The following is a 22,111-nucleotide window of genomic DNA, read 5'->3' on the forward strand; positions in this document are numbered from 1 at the left end:
TAGTTTAAACGCTAGACTAATTAGTATTTTAGAGTAGTAAAGCTCTAATATCTATACGTAAAAACTAAAGTTAAAAAGATTTACTAAAAGTAATTAAAAAGATACCTAATAAATCTTAGTAGGCCTAATAGGGATTACTAGCTATTATTAACTAGTAACGTAATTATAATATATTATAATAAGGAGAGAGGATATAGTATATTTACTATAACTAAGAGGGGTTATATAAAAACCTAGCTACTTCTAACCTTTATACTAATACTAACTTACTTTAAGTATCCTACTATATATAATTAAATTATACTATATATAATTAAATTACGCTATATATAATTAAATTACACTATATATAAATATATATATTTCCTCTTTATCCTTATCTAGGAGGTCTTCTAGCCTAGCCTAAAAACCCTAGCTAAATAGGTACTAATTAATATATCTATAAGTACGTAATATACTTACCTTATATATACTTAGGAGCTAACTCTAGTAGTTAGTAAAGAGCTAGAATAGTAAATACCTCTAACACTCTAAATCCTTAGTAAGAGTAAATCTCTTAGCTAGTACTTTATTTAGAGGTCTAGGGTTAGTAATATTATTATAAAGGTAACCTATAAAGAGACTAGAATGTAGTATCTAAAGAAGGTTATAAAGTATAAGGAGATTATCTATACTAACGCCTACTACTTTATTAATCTCTTTATATTTAGCTACCTTAACTACCTAACCTTTAGTAGGTAAAGTAGAGAGATAAAGAGATAGCTATACTACTAAGCTATTAATATTAAAAGGGCGCTTAAAGACTAGTATCCTAGACTTAAAGAGAGAGAATTTAAAGAGATACTATAGGGATAAGGGAATAAGGGGTAGGCTATACTACTATTAATATTCCTCTAACTAAAGCTAATTATTAAGTAGTAGTAGTAGCTATACTATAGGTAGCTAGTTAGTTATTCTTAGGAAGGGGTAGAGGTAGTAGTAGTAGTTATAAAAAGTAGCTATAAAGGTTATAAAGGGTAGAAATAGTAAAGGATAGTAGAGGATAGTAGAAGATAGTAAGGGATAGCGTATAAGTTAGAAGGTTATATCTTCTAGTCTCTAGTCTATATATAACTTACTACTATTATATATCTTTAGTATCTAGTATTTATAATATACTATATATATATTAGCTATACTAAACATAAGCTTATATAAGCCTATAGTTACCTAGTTAGCGCTTTATCTTAAAAAAGTCTCTAAATATACTATAATAATAAAAAAAAAGTCTATAAAGGCTAAAGCTAAGACTATATAGTATAAAGAACTAAAAATATATACTAAAATATAATTTAAGGCTAAAGAGTACTTAACCTAAATAAGGGATAAACCTAACTAGATAGTTAATAGAACCTAACTACCTAGAAGAGAACTATATCTAATTACCTTAGATATAACTTAAAAAAGATAAGATATTTAGAGAACTCTACTAAAATATACTTAGAATAGAAAGAAATAAATTTAAAGTCCTAAGAACTACCCTAAGAAGTCTATAAACTAGAATTAAGAAAGATAGAACTATAGCTTAGGAATAAATATCTATTAAGTAGCTATTACTAATCTCTAAAGTTAAAAACTTATTATAAATATAAGAATTACTTAGTTTTTTAGTTTACTTTATTTTCTAAATACTCTTTAGAGACTAGGTTTTAAAGAAGAAAGGACTTTTAATTTCTTAAGTAAAGGAGGGAGTAGTATAAATACTTTATAGAGAAAGAAGATTAGAAGTAATACTAATATCTTTAAAAAGAATAAAAAGTAAAATAAGATAGTTAGATATAGATTTCTATAAGAACTATAACTAAAAGCCTATTAGGATAGTAGTAATATAACTAGTTAACTATTTACTACTAAAACTTAGAGAAGTATATAATAAAGACTAGAAACTAATACTATTACTACTAGACTTAGTAATAGAAACGTCCTTAATTATAGTAATAGGATTAATAATAAGAACCTTAAGCTAAAGAGTAGAATTAATTAACTCTATATAATAATAAATACTACTAATATTAATAAGATATTATCTACTAAGAAAATACTTATAAAGAGAGCGCGAAACTAAATAAGCTTTAGAAGAAGCTAGAGGAGCTAAAGTAAAAGACTTCTTATAAGGAGCTTTCTTCTTTATTAGTAATAGTATTACTAGCTTTTAAGTAGTAGTACACTTAAGAAGAGTAAGTATCTTATAAGTAGCCTTCTTAAGTAGCTTAGATAAAGTAATAACTTAGTTATTACTTAACTTCTTAGCTAAAGGTAGCTTAGTAAGAGTTAAATCCTTAGAGATAATACTATTAGTATCTAAGCTAAGCTTAGGCTTAAAGTTACTAGCCTTACTCTTATTTAACTAACTTAAATAAAGACTATAGCTAATAGTAAACTTCTTACTAACTTAGCTAAAGGAAGAGTAAGTAAATAAGAGTTTCTTAGTAAGTATTATAGCCTTATTAGTGCTAGTGTAAGTAAGGAGAAGTAAAGTAAGAGTATTAAGGATATTAGAGGAAAGGATAGGGGAGAGCTAGCTAATATAAGTAATACTATAATAAATAAGAATATTACTTAGAAAAAGTTTAAATTAGTAGAATATATAAAGAAGAAAAGAAGAGGCTATCTAAAAGATAATTAGGTACTTATAGTAGAAAGAATAAGTATTTAAGGTACTACTATAAATATAATTAATATAAATACTATTCTTATATAGCTTACTATTAATATATATAATAACGTAAATACTATAGACTTTAGTATAATAGTTAGAGTTATAGTAGCTATATATATAACTAATATTATTAGGGTTATTAATACTACTAATTATAATAGTACCTTAATAGATACTTAGTATTAAAGCCTTAATATTAGAATTAATAATAGTACGCTTTATAAAGCTAGATAAGTAGAAGTATAAGCTAATAGTCCTAAACTTAATAAGAAGATTAAGTAGCCTCTTAGAGTTAACCTAAAAGTTTAAAAACTTATTATTAGAGTAAATTATAAATACTAAGAGTAAAGGTTTTAAAGTAAAACTAGTATACCTAAGTCTCTAGAAGTAGAGCTAAAGGGATCTAATCTAATTATAAGAGAGGACTTTATTAGTATTATTAATAACTATATAAGGTAGGATATTAGAAGGATATTTAAAAAGATAATAAATAGAATTTAAAACTTATAGTACTCTATAACCTTATTATAACTAGAATTAGAAGATAGATATATAAAAAGCTTAAGATTAATAAAACCCCTACTACTAAGAACTACTCTCTTTAAAGGAGAGATAGGTTTAGCTTTACTAGTATTAGGCTAGATAAGAGAAGGTATAGTCTAAAGGATATTTACTAAGTCTATAAGCGTAGGGGTAGAATTATAAATATCTTTATTATTATCTTACTTAAAGAGCTAAGTAATAGTAGCCTAATTAGTAATACTTACTTATTCTTACTCTAAGATAGTATTAGTAATAATTAAAAAAGGCTTTATATAGTAGTAGTAAGATAAGTAAAAGGAGGGGGAATTTAAGATATTATAGTCTATTACTAAAGTATTCTTAAGTAGTATAGGTAGACCCCTAAATATTATAAAGATAGTATCCTAAATATTCTAGTTAAAGACTAAGCTATTAGAGTCCTACTCTCCTTAAGATTAGTTATTAAGATCTTAAATAAGTAAAGCTAAGTAATATAGTAAAGAATTAAAAATAGAATTAGACTTACTACTAGAGCTTAATACTAAAGCCCTCTTAGTTATAATAGTATCCTTAGTAATAGCTAGTAGAAGTATAATTTTTTAATTTTTTATTTTCTATAAGTAGGGGGGTATTATTAAAATAAAACTTTAAAAAAGTAAAAAGTAGCTATCCCTCTACTTATTAGTTATAAAAGTTGATAAAAAAAAAAATAAAGTAATAACGTAATTTAAACGCTAGACTAATTAGTATTTTAGGGTAGTAAAGCTCTAATATCTATATATAAAAACTAAAGTTAAAAAAATTTACTAAAGGTAACTAAAAAGATACCTATTAAACCTTAGTAGGCCTAATAGGGATTACTAGCTATTATTAGCTAGTAACGTAATTATAATATATTATAAAAGGAGGAGGATATAGTATCTTTACTATAATTAAGCTTACTTAGATTTTTATATATTTTTATAAAAGCTTAGCTACTTCTAACCTTTATACTAATACTAACTTACTTTAAGTATCCTACTATATATAATTAAATTATACTATATATAAATATATATATTTCCTCTTTATCCTTATCTAAGAGGTCTTCTAGCCTAGCCTAAAAACCCTAGCTAGATAAGTACTAATTAATATATCTATAAGTATATAATATACTTACTTTATTTAAATAATAAACGTGCTAGTAAAAGACGTAAGTATAATACTATTAAAAGATACTATAATAAATCGTAGTAAAGGTGTATTTCCTAAATACTTAGTTTTACTATATACAGCTGTATATATTTAATAATAGATAGGTTGAAGCTAAAGCCCTAAACTTTAGGAGGTTCTAGAAAGTCGTAGTAACGTTAGGGAGAAGAGGAGTTTAGGGGGAAGAGGAGTTTTTAAACTATAGTATATAATATACCTACCCTATATATACTTAGGAGTTACCTAGAGCAGTCCTTAATAAGTTAGATAAGTAATTACCTAAGTTCTACTTCCTATTCTAGAATAGAAAGGCCTCTTAGGTTAATATCTCTAGTATTAGTAATATTATTATAAAGGTAGCTATTAGGTAGGTAAGGATATAGATAAAGAAGAAGGTAGAGGTGTTAGTATATATAGCCTTTATAGATAGCTACTATAGCTATAGGCTCTTTATATTTAGCTACCTTATTATTCTTAAATAAAGTACCTTTAGTTAAGAAACTAAGTACTAGTTATACTAATAGATAAAGGATATTAAAAGGGTATTAAAAGAGTAATATTCTAAGCTTAAAGAGAGAGAGTTTAAAGAGATACTATAAAGATAAGAGAATAAGGTATAGATAGTACTAGTATTAATATTCCTCTAACTAAAGCTAATTATTAGATAGTAGTAGTTATACTATAAGTAGCTAGTTAGTTATTCTTAAGAAAGGGTAGTAGAAGTAGTAGTAGTAGAGGTAGTAGTAATAGTTATAAAAGGTAGCTATAAAAGGTAGATATAGTAAAGGATAGTAGAGGATAATAGAGGATAGTAAAAGATAGTAAAGGATAGTATATAAGTTAGAAGGTTACTATAAATTATCTTATTTTTAGTAAGTATATAATACTATTATATATCTTTATTAGCTTCAGCCTTTAGAGACTTTTCTTAAGATAAAGTACTAACTAGGTAACTCTAGGCTTATATAAGCCTATATTTAATACTACTACTACGTACGTAGTATATTATAAATACTAGATACTAGAGATATATAATAGTAGTAAGTTATACGCCTACTAGAGATAAGACGTAACCTTCTAATATATATACTATCCTCTACTATCCTCTACTATTTCTACCCTTTATAACCGCTACCCCTATAATCCTAAGAATAACTACCTAGGGCTACTACAACACTTTTAACTTTAACTAGAGGAATATTAGTAGTAGCGCTATTTATACTATATTCTTATATCCTTATAATATCTATTTAAATTCCCTCTCCTTAAGCTAAGGATATTAATCCTTTATTACTTATTAAATATTAACTACTTACCTACGTAGCTAGGCCTAGGTTTCTTACCTAAAGCCCCCTTAGTTAAGGAGAAAGATATAGCTAAATATAAGGAGCTTATAGTTATAGTACCTATTAAGCTAAGCCTTACGCCTAAACTCCTTAACTTTCTACTATATCTATATCCTCCTCTCCTTAAAAGTCTCTTCTATAATAATATTACTAATATAGGTATTAATCTAATCCCTCTTAGATACTCTACTATCCTAGAATATATAGTAGAACTCTAGTAATTACTTATTTAACTTATTATAGACTACCTTAGGTAGCTCTTAAGTATATATAAGGCTATTATATTATATATTAGATAGATTAATTAGTACTTCTCTAGTTAGGGTTTTTAGGCTATAATAAAAGACCTCCTAGAGGATAATATAAAGGAAATATATTATATATATAGGTTTATATATAGTATAAGTCTTAAAGGAAGTCTTAAAAGAAGTTTTAAAGGAAGTCTTAAAGGAAGTCTTAAAGCTTATAAGTTAGTATTAGTATAAAGGTTAGAAGTAGCTAGGCTTTTATAGAAATATATAAAATTCTAAGTAAGCTTAATTATAGTAAAGATACTATATCCTCCTCCCTTTATAATATATTATAATTATATTACTAGCTAATACTAGCGATCCCTATTAGACCTCTACTAAGGTTTCTAATAAGTGTCTTTTTTAGTTACCTTTAGTATATTTTTTTAACTTTAGTTTTTATATATAGCTGTTAGAGCTTTACTACTATAAAACGCTAATTAGTCTAGCGTTTAAATCGCGTTATTACTTTATCTTTTTTATTAACTTTTATAACTAATAAGTAGAGGGATAGCTACTTTTTACTTTTTTAAAGTTTTACATTAATAATACCCCCCTACTTATAGAAAATAACAAATTATATTTTTAGTGTCTAGTATTTATAATTTACTATGTATATACTAGTAGTACTAAGTATAAGTATAAGCCTTTAGTTACTTAGTTAGTACTTAATCTTAAAAAAGTCTCTAAATATACTATAATAATAATAAAAAAAAAGTCTATAAAGGCTAAGGCTAAAGGTTATTATATATAATATTATTATAAGTATAAAGTGCCTAGTTTTAAAAGGCCTAATAACCCTCTTAGTAACTATTTAAATAATAAACGTACTAGTAAACGACGTAAGTATAATACTATTAAAAGATACTATATTAAATTATAGTAAAGGTATATTTCTTAAACACCTATTTTTACTATATATAGCTATATATAGTTTAATAATAGATAGGTTAAAACTAAAGCCCTAAACTTTAAGTAGTTCTAGATAGTTATAGTAACGTTAGGGAGAAGAGGAGTTAAAGTAGAAGAGGAGTTTTTTAATTAATAACTATAGTTTATAGCTTACCTCTAGGCTTATAACTATAGTACTTAAGGCTATAGAAATATTTAAGTAACTACTAGCTCTTTAAATTTCTATTTCTTAACTTCTACTTTAATACTCTATCCTAAAGCTTACTACTAAAGAGAAATACCTTCTTTAATATTATACGCCTTATAATATATAATTACGTTATAAGTGTTAAGTAGTAATTCCTAGAGTTATAGATAGTACTTAATATTAATACTAATACTAATATAGACGTAAAGTACTAGTATATAAAGGATTAAATTAGCTTAAACTATAATAATCTTAAGCTTTATAGTATCTTAAGCCCCTTCTTAGATACTTACCTCTCTTCTCTTAACTTATTAGATAATACTACTAAGGATTAATATAAAATTCTCTTCTATATAGATAGCCTATTTACTATAACTCTTATTTACCTAAGTAGTATTACTTTACTAGCTAGTACTAGGATAAATATAAAAGTAAGGTTATCTATTACTATAGAGTAGAATATTTATATTAAGAAGCTAAGTAATATAATAGTAGCTAAGGGTATACTTATAATAAAGTAAGAGGCGTATATTAAGATAGTTATAAGTAAGGACTATAATAGATAGCTATAGTAGGTCCTTAGCTAGTTTATCCTTATCTTATAATTATATTAAGTAGGTATAGCTAATAATTATACGTATAGGGTAGGTATTAAAAAGGTAGTAGATAATTAATTTAATAATAATAATAATAATATAGGAGGCTTAGGATATAGTATAATAGGACTTATTAGGTGCGTAGTAGCTATAGAGGAGTTTAGGTAATAGTACTACTAATATATAGGCTTTATAGCCGCTTAAAGGGAATTATAATTATAACTATAACTATAACTATAATTATAATAGTAGTAGTACTTACACTCTTAAAATATAATTACTATAATATAATAGAGCTTCTACTTAATCTCTAGGTAGTATTAGTAGTAATTATAAAAGTAGGGACGTTAAGGCGGTATAGATAGGCGTAATATATAGGATAGATAGAGAGGTATTATAGGTAAAAAGAGACTTCTAAATACGCTAGGATAGTTTAGGCTTAGTTTTAAAATTTCTTAGTAATATAATATAAGATAACACTATAAGCCCTATCCCTAAGGCCTAGGGGGGACCTCTTAGTAACTATAATAACTACTATTAAGTAGTATAGTAGGTATAAAGTTATTATTAAGATTAACCCCTTTAAATATAACTTTAAGTATAAGTTTTAAACTTATATTTAATCTCTTAGCTTATTATATAAGTTTATTAAAAAGAATTTAACTATATACTTAAGGACTTAGTTTTTATTACTAAGGTCCTCTTTATAAGTACTATTATTATAGTAGCTAATAAAGGTATAAATAAAGCTAATAAGTTATTTACTCTTCTTTAGGATATATAGGTCTAGTATATATATAATATATAAGATACTAGTACTATAATAACTAATAAGTAGTATAAGTACTTAGAGGAGGTTTATAATAGGGACTTTAAGGACTAGCTACTATATATTATAAATATTATTAAGGAATAGATAATCCCCCCTAGGCCTTAGGGATAGGGCTTATAGTATTATCTTATATTATATTACTAAGAAATTTTAAAACTAAGCCTTAACTATCCTAGTATATTTAAAAATCTCTTTTTACTTATAATACCTCTCTATCTATCCTCTATTTTATACTTAGCTATACTACTTTAATATCCTTACTATTATAATTACTACTAATACTATTTAGAGATTAAGCTCTATTATATTATAGTAATTATAGTAATTATAGTAATTATAGTAATTATAGTAATTATAGTAATTATAGTTATAGTTATAGTTATAGTTATAATTTTTTATTTTCTATAAGTAGGGGGGTATTATTAAAATAAAACTTTAAAAAAGTAAAAAGTAGCTATCCCTCTACTTATTAGTTATTAAAGTTAATAAAGAAGATAAAGTAATAATATAATTTAAACGCTAGACTAATTCGCGTTTTATAGTAGTAAAGCTCTAACGTTTATATGTAAAAACTAAAGTTAAAATATTTTTACTAAAGGTAACTAAAAAAAGACACCTATTAAACCTTAGGAGGGCTTAATAGGGATTACTAGCTATTAGCTAGTAATATAATTATAATATATTATAAAGGGGAGAGAGGATATAGTATATTTACTATAACTAAGAAGGGTTATATAAAAACCTAGCTACTTCTAACCTTTATACTAATACTAACTTTAAGTATCCTACTATATATAATTAAATTATATATAATTAAATTATACTATATATAAATACTATAGATTTCCTCTAGATCTTTATCTAAGAGGTCTTCTATTATAGCCTAAAAACCCTAACTAGACTAGTACTAATTAATCTATCTATAAGTATATAATATACTAGCCCTATATATACCTAAGAGCCGCCTAAGGGGGTCTATAATAAGTTAAATAAGTAATTACTAGAGTTCTACTATATATTCTAAGATAGTAGAGTATCTAAGAGGGATTAGATTAATACCTATATTAGTAATATTATTATAGAAGAGACTATTAAGGAGAGGAAGATATAAATATAGTAAAAGGTTAGGGAGCTTAGGCGTAAGGCTTAGCTTAATAAGTACTATAGCTATAAGCTCCTTATATTTAGCTATATCTTTCTCCTTAACTAAGGGGGCTTTAGGTAGGAAACCTAGGCTTAGCTACGTAAGTAAGTAGTTAATATTAAATAAGTAATAGAGGATTAATATCCTAAGCTTAAGGAGAGGGAATTTAAATAGATATTATAAGGATATAAGAATATAGCGTATATAGCGCTCCTACTAACGTTCCTCTAGTTAAAGTTAAAAGTGTAGTAGTAGCTATAGGTAGTTATTCTTAGGAAGGGGTAGAGGTAGTAGTAGTAGAGGTAGTAGTAGTAGTAGTAGTTATAAAGGGTAGCTATAAAAGTTATAAAGGGTAGAAATAGTAAAGAATAGTAGGGGATAGTATATAAGTTAGAAGGTTACGTCTTATAGTCTCTAGTCTACGTATAATACTATTATATATCTTTATATCTAGTATTTATAATATACTACGTACGTACTAGTAGTACTAAATATAGGCTTATATAAGCCTATAGTTACCTAGTTAGTACTTTATCTTAAAAAAAGTCCCTAAATATACTATAATAATAAAAAAAGTCTATAAAGGCTAAAGCTAAATAGTTATAGTTATATTTATAATTATAATTCCCTTTAAGTAGCTATAAAGCCTATATATTAGTAGTAGTACCCTTATATATTACTACTATAGCTACTATAGCTATTAAAGCTATTAAAGCTATTATACTATACTTATTACTATTATATACCTAAATCCTATTATATTATATCTTAAGCCTTTTATATTATAAAATTAATTATCTACTACCTATACCTATCTTAGCTCCTTAATAATATTTATAATATATAGTAGCTAGTCCTTAAAGTCCCTATTATAAAACTCCTCTAAGTACCTATACTACTTATTAGATATTATAGTACTAGTAACCTATATATTATATATCTACTAGACCTATATATCTTAGAGAAGAGTAAATAACTTATTAGCTTTATTTATACCTTTACTAGCTAGTATAATAGTAGTACTTATAAAGAGGACTTTAGTAATAAACGCTAAGTCCCTAAGTATATAGTTAAATTCTTTTTTAGTAAACCTATATAATAGGCTAAGGGATTAAATATAAGTCTAGAACTTATACTTAAGGTTACTTTTAAGGGGGTTAATCTTAATAATAACTTTATACTTACTTTACTACTTAATAGTAGCTACTATAGTTACTAAAAAGGTTACTAGGCCCTCTAAAACTAAGTACTTTATACTTATAATAGTATTATATATAATAACTTTTATATTAGAGATACTAGAGTTACTAGAGATACTAGAGTTACTAGAGTTACTAGAGTTACTAGATATACTAGATATACTAGATATACTAGATATACTAGATATACTAGATATACTAGATATACTAGATATACTAAATATATTAGAGATACTAGAGTTACTAGAATTACTAGATATACTAAATATACTAAATATACTAAATATACTAAATATACTAGATATGCTAGATATATTAAAGTATAAGAGTTAAGAGAAGAAAATTTAAACTACTTAAATATTTCTTTATTCTTAAGTACTATAGTTATAAGACTAGATATAAGCTATAGACTATAGTTTAAAAACTCCTCTTCTCCCTAATATTACTATAACTTTCTAGAACTACCTAAAGTTTAGGGCTTTAGCTTTAACCTATCTATTATTAAATATATATAGCTATATATAGTAAAACTAAGTATTTAGGAAATATACCTTTACTATAATTTATTATAGTATCTTTTAATAGTATTATACTTATATCTTTTACTAGTATATTTATTATTTAAATTAAAGAGCTATAATAGGTATAGGTAGTAAATAATTAATTTAGTAATATAGAAGGCTTAGGATATAATATAATAGGATTTAAGTATATAATAATAATAAGTATAGTATAATAGCTATAATAGCTTTAATAGCTATAGTAGCTATAGTAGTAATATATAAAAGTACTACTATAAATATATAAGCTTTATAGCTACTTAAAGAGAATTATAATTATAATTATAACTATAACTATAACTATAATTACTATAATTACTATAATTACTATAATTACTATAATTACTATAATTACTATAATTACTATAATTACTATAATTACTATAATTACTATAATTACTATAATTACTATAATTACTATAATTACTATAATTACTATAATTACTATAATATAATAGAGCTTCTTAATCTTTAGGTAGTATTAGTATATAGGTGTTAGAGTATATAAAGATACTAATATCTTAGTATTAAAGTTTTATCCTCTACGCAGCTAGTAAAGCGCTTATAAGTAAGTAGTAGATAGAAGTAATTAATTATTATAAGAAGAGTAGTAAGTATATTCTATACTATTAAAAGAAAAACTTATAAAAGGTTCTATAAAGGTTTAATAATAGATAGATAGCTAATAGATAATTAATAATTATATTTTTCCCTCCCCCCCTTAATATAGAGTAGAGGGAGTACTTATAAGAAAGCCTCTTTACTTACTCTATATACTAGTATAGTAGTAGTAATTATAATAGTAGGGATTCCTTATTAAGCTTACTAAGGTTTAATAAGTATCTTTTTAGTTACTTTTAGTAAATCTTTTTAACCTTAGTTTTTATATATAGATATTAGAGCTTTACTACCCTAAAATACTAATTAGTTTAGTATTTAAATTCTATTATTACTTTATCTTTTTTTTTATTAACTTTTATAACTAATAAGTAGAGGGATAGCTACTTTTTACTTTTTTAAAGTTTTATTTTAATAATACCCTCCTACTTATAGAAAATAAAAAATTATAGTAAGGATATTAAAGTAGTATAACTAAGTGTAATATAAAGGATAGATAAAGAGGTATTATAAGTAAAAAGAGACTTCTAAATATACTAGGATAGTTTAGGCTTAGTTTTAAAATTTCTTAGTAATATAATATAAGATAATACTATAGGCCTTATCCCTAAGGCCTAAGGGGGCTTATTTAACTTATTATAAATTACCTTAGGTAGCTCTTAAGTATATATAAAGCTAGTATATTATATATTAGATAGATTAATTAGTACTTATTTAGTTAAGGTTTTTAAGCTATAATAGAAGACCTCTTAGAGGATAATATAGAGGAAATATATTATATATATAAGTTTATATATAGTATAAATCTTAAAGGAAGTCTTAAAGCTTATAAGTTAGTATTAGTATAAAGGTTAAAAGTAGTTAAGCTTTATAAAAATATATAAAATTCTAAATAAGCTTAATTATAGTAAAGATACTATATCCTCCCCTCCCTCCCTTTATAATATATTATAATTACATTACTAGTTAATATTAGTAATTCCTATTATACCCTCCTAAGGTTTAATAGGTATCTTTTTTTAGTTACCTTTAGTAAATTTTTTTAACTTTAGTTTTTATATATAGATATTAGAGCTTTACTACCTTAAAATATTAATTAATCTAGTATTTAAACTATATTTTTACTTTATCTTTTTTATTTACTTTTATAATTAATAAGTAGAAGGATAGCTACTTTTTACTTTTTTAAAGTTCTATTTTAATAATACCCCCTTACTTATAGAAAATAAAAAATTATTACTACTTTTTAAGTACTTATTATATAGCTAGTTCTTTAGTATACTATTAATACTTATAGTAATACTTAATTTTAACCTATTATTAAGCTAACTTTATAGCTCCTTAAACTTACTTTTTATAAGCTATTACTACTACTCTTACCTCTTTATTATAAGTTTTTTAGAGTTATAGTTATATAGCTTTATCTAATTTAGTAACTTTATATATATACTTACTAATAAGCTTTTATAAGCTATAGAATATAGTATTATTATACTACTTATTACTATCTTATATAGTTAGTATTATAGACTTAGTTAACTACTTTATAATAAAGTTAATCTTAGTATAAAGCTTTATATTTTAGAGTTATAGAATCTTATTATTAATTTATAGTAAGTATAGGCTTTATAATAGCTATTTAGCTTTAACTTTAGCCTTATCTCCTACTATAGCTTTAAAAAATTTTTATAGCTAAGGCTAAGTATTCCTATTACTTTACTTCTTAATTCTTAAGTTATTATCTTATTATTATAAGTAGTTATTAAAGTATTAAAGTACTAGGTTTACTTTTATTAACTATACGCTTATAGCTTAAAAACTTTTTAATATAAGATTATAAGTTATATAAATAATAAATATACTAGTAAAAGATATAAGTATAATACTATTAAAAGATGCTATAATAAATTATAGTAAAGGTATATTTCCTAAATACCTATTTTTACTATATATAGCTATATATAGTTTAATAATAAATAAGTAAATACTAAAGATTTAAACTTTAAGTAGTTCTAAGAAGTTATAGTAATAGTAAGGGGAAGAGGAGTTAAAGTAGAAGAGGAGTTTTTTTAATTAAGAACTATAGTTTATAGCTTACCTCTAAGCTTATAACTATAGTACTTAAGGCTATAAAAATATTTAAGTAATTTTTAACTTTTAAAATTTCTATTTCTTAACTTCTACTTTAATATACTAAAAAGAAATACTTTCTTTAATACTATACACTTTATAATATATAATTATATTAAGGGTATTAAGTAGCTATTCTTAGAGTAAGATTATAAGTTATTATAGAGCTTTATACTAACTAAAGGTTATTAAAGAAATTATATTTAGTAATCTTTAAGAAGCCTTAGGTTTACTAAAGGTACTAAGTAAACTATTTAGTATAGTACTTTAAAAGTAGTAAGAAGATTATAATATCTAATATATAATATATAGGATATAGCTTAGCTAGAAGGGTACTAAGGTCCTAATATAATTACTTCTCTTATTATCTCTATAGAGGAGGAACTTACTCTTAACCTACGCTTTACGCGTAAGAAGACTAGTAAGAATTATTATTATTACTCCCCCTAGTATACTATTAGAACATAAAGCTATCTCCTACTATTCTCTTATAGTATAAAGTAAATACTATTACCTATAACTACCTCTTATATAATAATTCTTCTCTCCTATAGGGTAAATAGTCTAGGGATAGCTCTCTTAACACAATCTACTACCTAAGCTAAAGTAGGGAGCTAAAGTTCTAGCCTTTTAAGCCTAATATAAATATAATATAGTAAATATATACTACTAGTAAAAAATATACTTATAACACTAGAGGAGCGTATTATAGCAATTAAGAAATAATAGGATAAACCACTTACCCTCTAATAGCTACGTAAGCTAGAAGATAAAGTTATATAGCTAGAGGAAATAGGATAAAGTATACTATAAGTAGAAGTAAGCTATATTACCCTTAGCACTAAGGATCCTATTATATATACCTAATACGTACCTAAACCTATAGGCGCTATATACCTAAAATATACTTTAAAACCTAAGGACCCTATAAAGTACTAGGGAAAAATAATTAAAGAATATTATAAATTTATTTATTCTTATAAGATAGCTTTTTAACTACTACTATAAGAGTTTTCTACTAAAATATAATATAATTTTATAGTCTATATAGTATATAGGTAGAGAACTAAGAGGGCCTTAGTATATATAATTTAAGTAAATATTTAAAGTATAAGGGGAGGATCCTACTTAAGAATACTTTAAGTAGTACTTACTTAACTTACTCTCTAATCTTGTTAACTATAGTCTTAAAGTAGCTATAGTATATAATAATACTATATAACAAAAAGACTAGATAGTTTACTCTTTTACTACTTACTTAGAAGTTCTAAAAGATTAACTCCCTACTTATATTAAGGAGTAAAGGGTATAATACTTATTTATAAAACTATAGCCTAAGTTATAGTAAGCTATTATTAACTATTACTAAGTTCTAGCTACTAGAGAGGACCTTATTATATTAGTATCTACACTTAAAAGAAACTTATATAGAGTAGCCCTTATATATAAATAATAGGCCTAAAGCGCTTATAAGGGAAAGCGTAGAGAGGCTCTTTCTCTAACCTTATAGTATAACTTACTAAAGAAGCTAAAGGATAATAGCTTAATTATATACTTTAAGTACTAAAAGAAGGGGTACTATACTAATATGTGCTAAAGTAGTAACCTAAACTAAGTACCTAATAATATTAACTAGGTAGGAAAAGGGTAAGCCTCTTTAAAAATATAAGATTAGTAAGGTAGTTACTAATTAATATCTTACTAGGTATAAAGCGTATATATAGTATATAAGTAGAATCTAGTTAAGAAAAAGAACTTAAAGTTATTCTTAATCCTTAAGTAAATATTAGTCTAATTAGTTAAATTACTACTATAGAAATAAGTATAAAGCCTATAGAGAATATAGAGCTCCTAAGATTAAGATAGATTAATCTATAATATTAAGGTACCTACGTAGTATACATTCTAGGTGCGCTTATTAAATAATAATAGTATAGAATACCTTACCTAAGTAACTATATATAAGGTAGATAAAAAAGGACTTCCTCTTCTCCTAAGGAATCCTTTTCTTAAATAAGAGGATATTTCTATTAATTATAGGTACTAAAAATAGTACTAAGGATTAACTAAAGCTAATATCTAGTTAGTAAGTATAGAGACTCTCTAAAAAAGTAAAAAGGATTCTAGTTTTACTTACTTCTTAAGAACTCTCTAATTAACTAATACTTTCTTAGACTATAATATATATATATATAATATCTATATAGCGTAGGAACTACGTATCCCTAATACTTTATTAGAATATATAAATATATTTAATAATATAAAGGCTATAACTCTTCTAAGTTATAAGAGTTTAGATTATATAATTCCTATCTAACTAGGTAAAGAGTTACTATATAGACTACTCTATATACTCTCTTTATATAAGCTTTAACTACTTTATAAATATATAGAAGAGGCTCTTTATAAGGGATAGATCTAATATAGTACTAGCCTTATAGGCTTACTAATTATCTTTATACTAAAGAAAGATAGTATACTTTACCTTTACGTAGATTATAGAGGTCTAAATATAGTTACTATAAAAGATTATTACTTACTCCTACTTATTAGAGAGATACTAGATTACCTATTAGGTATATAATACTATATAATACTAGATCTTAAGGACGCCTACTATTATATATAAATAAAAGTAAGAGATAAATAGAAGATAGCTTTTTAAACTTAATATAGCTACTTTAAGTACTTAGTTATACTTTTTAGGCTAACTAATACTCTAGTAAGCTTTTAGGCCTATATTAATAAGGTGTTAAGTAGATATTTAAACTATATTTATATAGTCTACCTTAATAATATTCTTATCTACACCTATAATAATAATCTTAAGCTATACTAGTATATAGTATATACTATACTTTAGTCCCTTAGGGAAGCTAAACTTTATATAAACCTAAAGAAGTATACCTTTATAGCTACTAAAGTCTATTTCTTAGGATTTATTATTATAAGGAGTAGTATTCGCGCTAATCCTATATATATAGAGATAGTACTCTAATAGCTAACCCTAACTAGTATAAAGGAGCTATAATCCTTCTTAGGGTTTACTAATTTTTATTAATACTTTATTAAGCGCTATACTTAGGAAATAGCCCCCCTTACTAATATTCTAAAAGGGAATTAAGTCTTCTACTAAGATAATACTATAGAAGCCGCCTTTACTAAGCTAAAAGAACGCTTTATATATATACCTATCCTATACTACTTTAATAAACCGCTATAGATTCGCATTAAGATAGATACCTTAATATTTATAATCTTAGGTATACTTTCTTAGCTATTTAAAGATAAGAAATAGTATTTAGTAGTATTTATCTTAAGAAAGCTTTAGGCTATAGAACTAAATTATAAGGTATATAATCTTAAACTTTTAGCTATAATATATAGCTTTAAGTAGTAGTAGTATTACTTAGAGAGTACTTATTATACTATCTAAGTTTTAATAGATTATAATAACTTATACTTTATAAGCGCTATATAGAGGCTTAACCCCTATTAAGTATATTAGGTACTTTATTTAAGAGTATTTAATTTTAAAGTAAAAAACTATCTAAAGAATACTAACCTAGTAGATAAACCCTTAAGAAGAGTAGATTATAAGTAAGAGAATATTTTTTTAACTTAGTTATTACCTACCTTATAGAATAAGCTTCTAGTAAGGAATAAACTTAGTAAAGTAAGAGGATCTATACTTAGGCTTAGTTTAGTAAGTACGTATAAGATATATATTACTAATATTTATAGAACTAGTTAGGTCCCTACTACTAGTACTATAAGATATATACTATATATACTATACTTACTAGCTAAGGTATTAGTTAGTAGTAAACTTATATTAGTAGAGTCTAAAGCTTTATTAGATATTCTACTCTAGTTATAGTAAAGGGACGCCTTTACCTAGTAGTAAGTTATAGACTCTAAGTAGGTTTTATATACTTAAAGCTATAGAGGTATATAAGTTTAGTATACTAATTATAAAGAAGTCCTAAGATATAATAGTAGAATTTATATTCTAGAGGAACTAGCTATTAGGTAGAAAATTTTATCCTAATCCTATAATATATATATAGTAGGCTACTTTAGTAGATATAGGATACTTAAGCTTATTAGTAAATACTATTATTAGTTATTACTTAGCTAAGACGTCTAGGAATATATAAAGACTTATACTATATATTAAAGAAGTAAAGCTATATAATATAGTAAATATAGTAAGCTAGTATTACTACTAATCTTAGAAGATATCTTTAAGGAAGTCTCTTTAGATTTTATTAAAGGATTACTACTATTAAAAGATAGGTTAGGTTACGTCTTTAATATAGTACTTATAATTATAGACTACTTCTCTAAGATAGTTATCTATATACTTACTTTAAAAACCTAAGATATAAAATAGTTTATAGAGTCCTACTTTAATTAGGTTATTTTAAAATATAGGGTATAGAAAGGTATTATATTAGACTAAGGCTTAGTGTTTACTTCTATATTTTAGATAGAGATCTACTACTAACTATAAGTAAAGTATAAGCTTAGTATAGCCTTCTATCTATAGATAGATAGGTAAACTAAACACTAGAATTAGACTATAGAGTAATACTTAAGAATTTTTACATCTAAAAAATAGGATAACTAAGTCTAATTATTATTAATAGTATAATTTACTTATAATAACTCTATTTATAAATTAATAAAAGCTACTCCTTTCTACCTTATTTATAGTAAGTACCCCTTACTTATAATACCTCCTAAGGATAGTAGGTAAGAAGGGGAGGTACTAGATATAGTAGATAAAGTTTAGCGTATATATAGCGTATATATAGTAGTAATAGATTATCTATTAAAAGTATAAGAGTATTAAAGCTACTACTATAATAAGAAATATAAGCTAGAAATTTTTTATAAAGGAGACCTTATTCTCCTTAGTATAAAGTATATTAACCTAGTTAACTAACCTAGTAAAAAGCTTTCTAGTAAGTATATTAGACTGTTTTAAGTCTAGAATATAGTTAGGTTATAGGTATATTACTTACTTCTACTACCTTATTATTATATTTATAATATCTTCTATATATCTCTTCTAGAATAATAGAATTCTAGGAAAAATAATAATAATAATATATAACTACTAGAAGTTACCCTAGAAGGTTAAGAAGTTTAGGAAGTAGAAAAAATCCTTAGAAAATATATAAGAAAAGGCTAGTTATAGTACTAGCTAAGATAGAAAGGATATAATAAATCCTAGGATACTTAGACCTTAGCCTCTAACTTTAAAGATATAGAAGAACTACTCTAAGACTTTAAAGTATTATAAAGCTTATAGTATATAAGGTAATAAAAAAGAGTATAATAAAAGAATTTATAATATACTTAAGGTATAAATCCTATAGTATAGGATTTTAAGTATCTACGCGTATAGAAAGTAAAAAATATAAAAAAGGAAAAAATTAAGCCTTACTATCCTTATTATCTTTACTACCTTTACTATCCTCTTTACCCTTACTATCTCTACTATCTTTACTACCCTTACTATCCTTACCTACGCTATACTTAGACCTAGTATCTTCTAGCTATATAGCTAGCGCGTTAGTAGTACTATCCTTACTCTCCTTATCTAATAGACTATTATTATTATTATTATTATTATTATTATTACTACTAGCACTATTCTAGAAAAAGTTAGTTAAGATAAATAAAGTTAGAAGATAAAGTATAAGAGTATACTAGAATTACTATATAATTAACTAGCTACTCTAAGGTAGTAGTAATCCTATACTACTTAACTAGAATTAGGCTAAGAAAGTTAAAGGAGGTTATAGAAATCTAAGTAAGAACTCCTAGAGGAGTCTTAGAGTAAGTAGTAATATATTAGTAGTTAGTAAGCTCTAAGTTAAACTAGTACTATATATATATAAGCTTAACACCTATATAAAGTACTATAGTATTAGTCTTAGGAGTAGTAGTACCCTTTATAGTAGTATTATACTTTACGTATAAGTAGTATAGATAATTAATATAAGTATTTAAGTTAGTAAGAACTTATAAAGATTAGCTAAAGTATAATATACCTAAAAGACTTTAAAGAACTTACTAAAGTATAACTACTATAGTTACTAAAACTATAGTAATTATAGTAATACTTATCTAGCTTCTTATAAATCTACTTTTACTTATAAATAGTTTAAGTATAGTATAGGTAAGTTATATAAGTAGTAATTATATTAGTATACTTATTACTATTACTCTAAGTAAATACTATAGTATTCTAGAGGTAGGACTTCTTAATATATTATAGATTAGGATAATAGACTATATTAGGAAGCTTATAGCTTATGTAGAGAGTATAATTAAGGTATATATTAGTATTAGTATAAAGGTGTTAAGTAAGGTATTAGAAAAATTTCTATTATAATAAATAATAAATAGATAGTTACTATAGAAAATTCTACTCTTACTTTACTAAAAATTCTATAACCCTAAAGAGGAAGTAAATAAAAAGTTACCTTTACTATAATAAAGTAAAAGTGTAAGGGTAACTTATCCTAAAATCCTTAGTTACCTTTATATTACTCTTAGACTTAGTAATAAGTATAATATACTCTACCCTAATACTATATCTATATAGCGTAAGATAGACGCGCGTAAGATAGACTAAAAGACTAGATACTCTTTTCCTATTTTCTAATAAAGATTTTAGGTTTTTATTAAGGCTAAGACTATTAAGGACGCTAGCCTAAGAGGGGAGGTTCTATAATATATAGGATATAGCTTAGCTAGAAGGGTACTAAGGTCCTAATATAATTACTTCTCTTATTATCTCTATAGAGGAGGAACTTACTCTTAACCTACGCTTTACGCGTAAGACGACTAGTAAGAATTATTATTATTACTTCCCTTAGTATACTATTAGAATATAGAGCTATCCCCTACTATTCTCTTATAGTATAAAGTAAATACTATTACCTATAACTACCCCTTACAAATAGCTATAAGCTATAAGTTAAATATAAAGGATATATTATAACTATAATATATTTAGCTTTATAATACTTTAAAAACTTAAGTATTAAGTAGCTACTATAGCTATTAAGAAGTAGAAGATATTATTACTAGTAAGCTTTAGTAGTAGTATAGTACTATAGTAGAGTATTTTATTACTAATTCTCTATTAGGAATAGGTGCTTAATATAGTAGGTAGATATAAAAATATTAAAAGGGGTATCTATTATAGTTATTATACTATAGCTAAAGGCTATTTAGCTAGTTTCTATAGGGCCTCCTTTTTCCCGCGCTACCCCTAAGCCTAATAGTTCTTTAACTACTTACACTTCCCCTAGTTTCTCTACTATATCCCTCCCTTACTTAAGAAGAAGGCCTCCTCTTCTTTAACTAGAATAACTTTTAGACTTACCGCTATATAATAAAACCTATATATAACCCTAATAAGCAGACCTATAAATCCTAAACTAGATACTAAAGTCCTCCTTCCTAGTGTAATTTACTAACTATCTATCTTATACCTTCCTTTACTATATCCCCTAATTTCTATTATAATTTTAATTCTTCCTTACTATACTATCCTTATTCCTTTCCTCTTCCCTTATAGTTCTTAGGATAGACTACTTCTTCTTCTAATAGTCTTTTAGGATTTATTAGAAGTTACTTTATATTTAACTAAGTTCCTATAGCTATCTACTATTCTTTTTATTTAATCCTCTTTCTACTCTACTTAACTAATCTCTACACTATCTAGAGTACCTCCTCTTCCTTTAATAGTACTATATAGGTCGCCTTTTATATCCTAGGTGCATTCTAAACGTCCTTTAGTACTAGCTATAGGACCTACTTTTTCTATAAACTTTAATATTACTTTAGCTCTATTTATT

This window comes from Alternaria dauci, chromosome 1, assembly GCF_042100115.1.
Source record: "Alternaria dauci strain A2016 chromosome 1, whole genome shotgun sequence".
Taxonomy (NCBI): Eukaryota; Fungi; Ascomycota; class Dothideomycetes; order Pleosporales; family Pleosporaceae; genus Alternaria; species Alternaria dauci.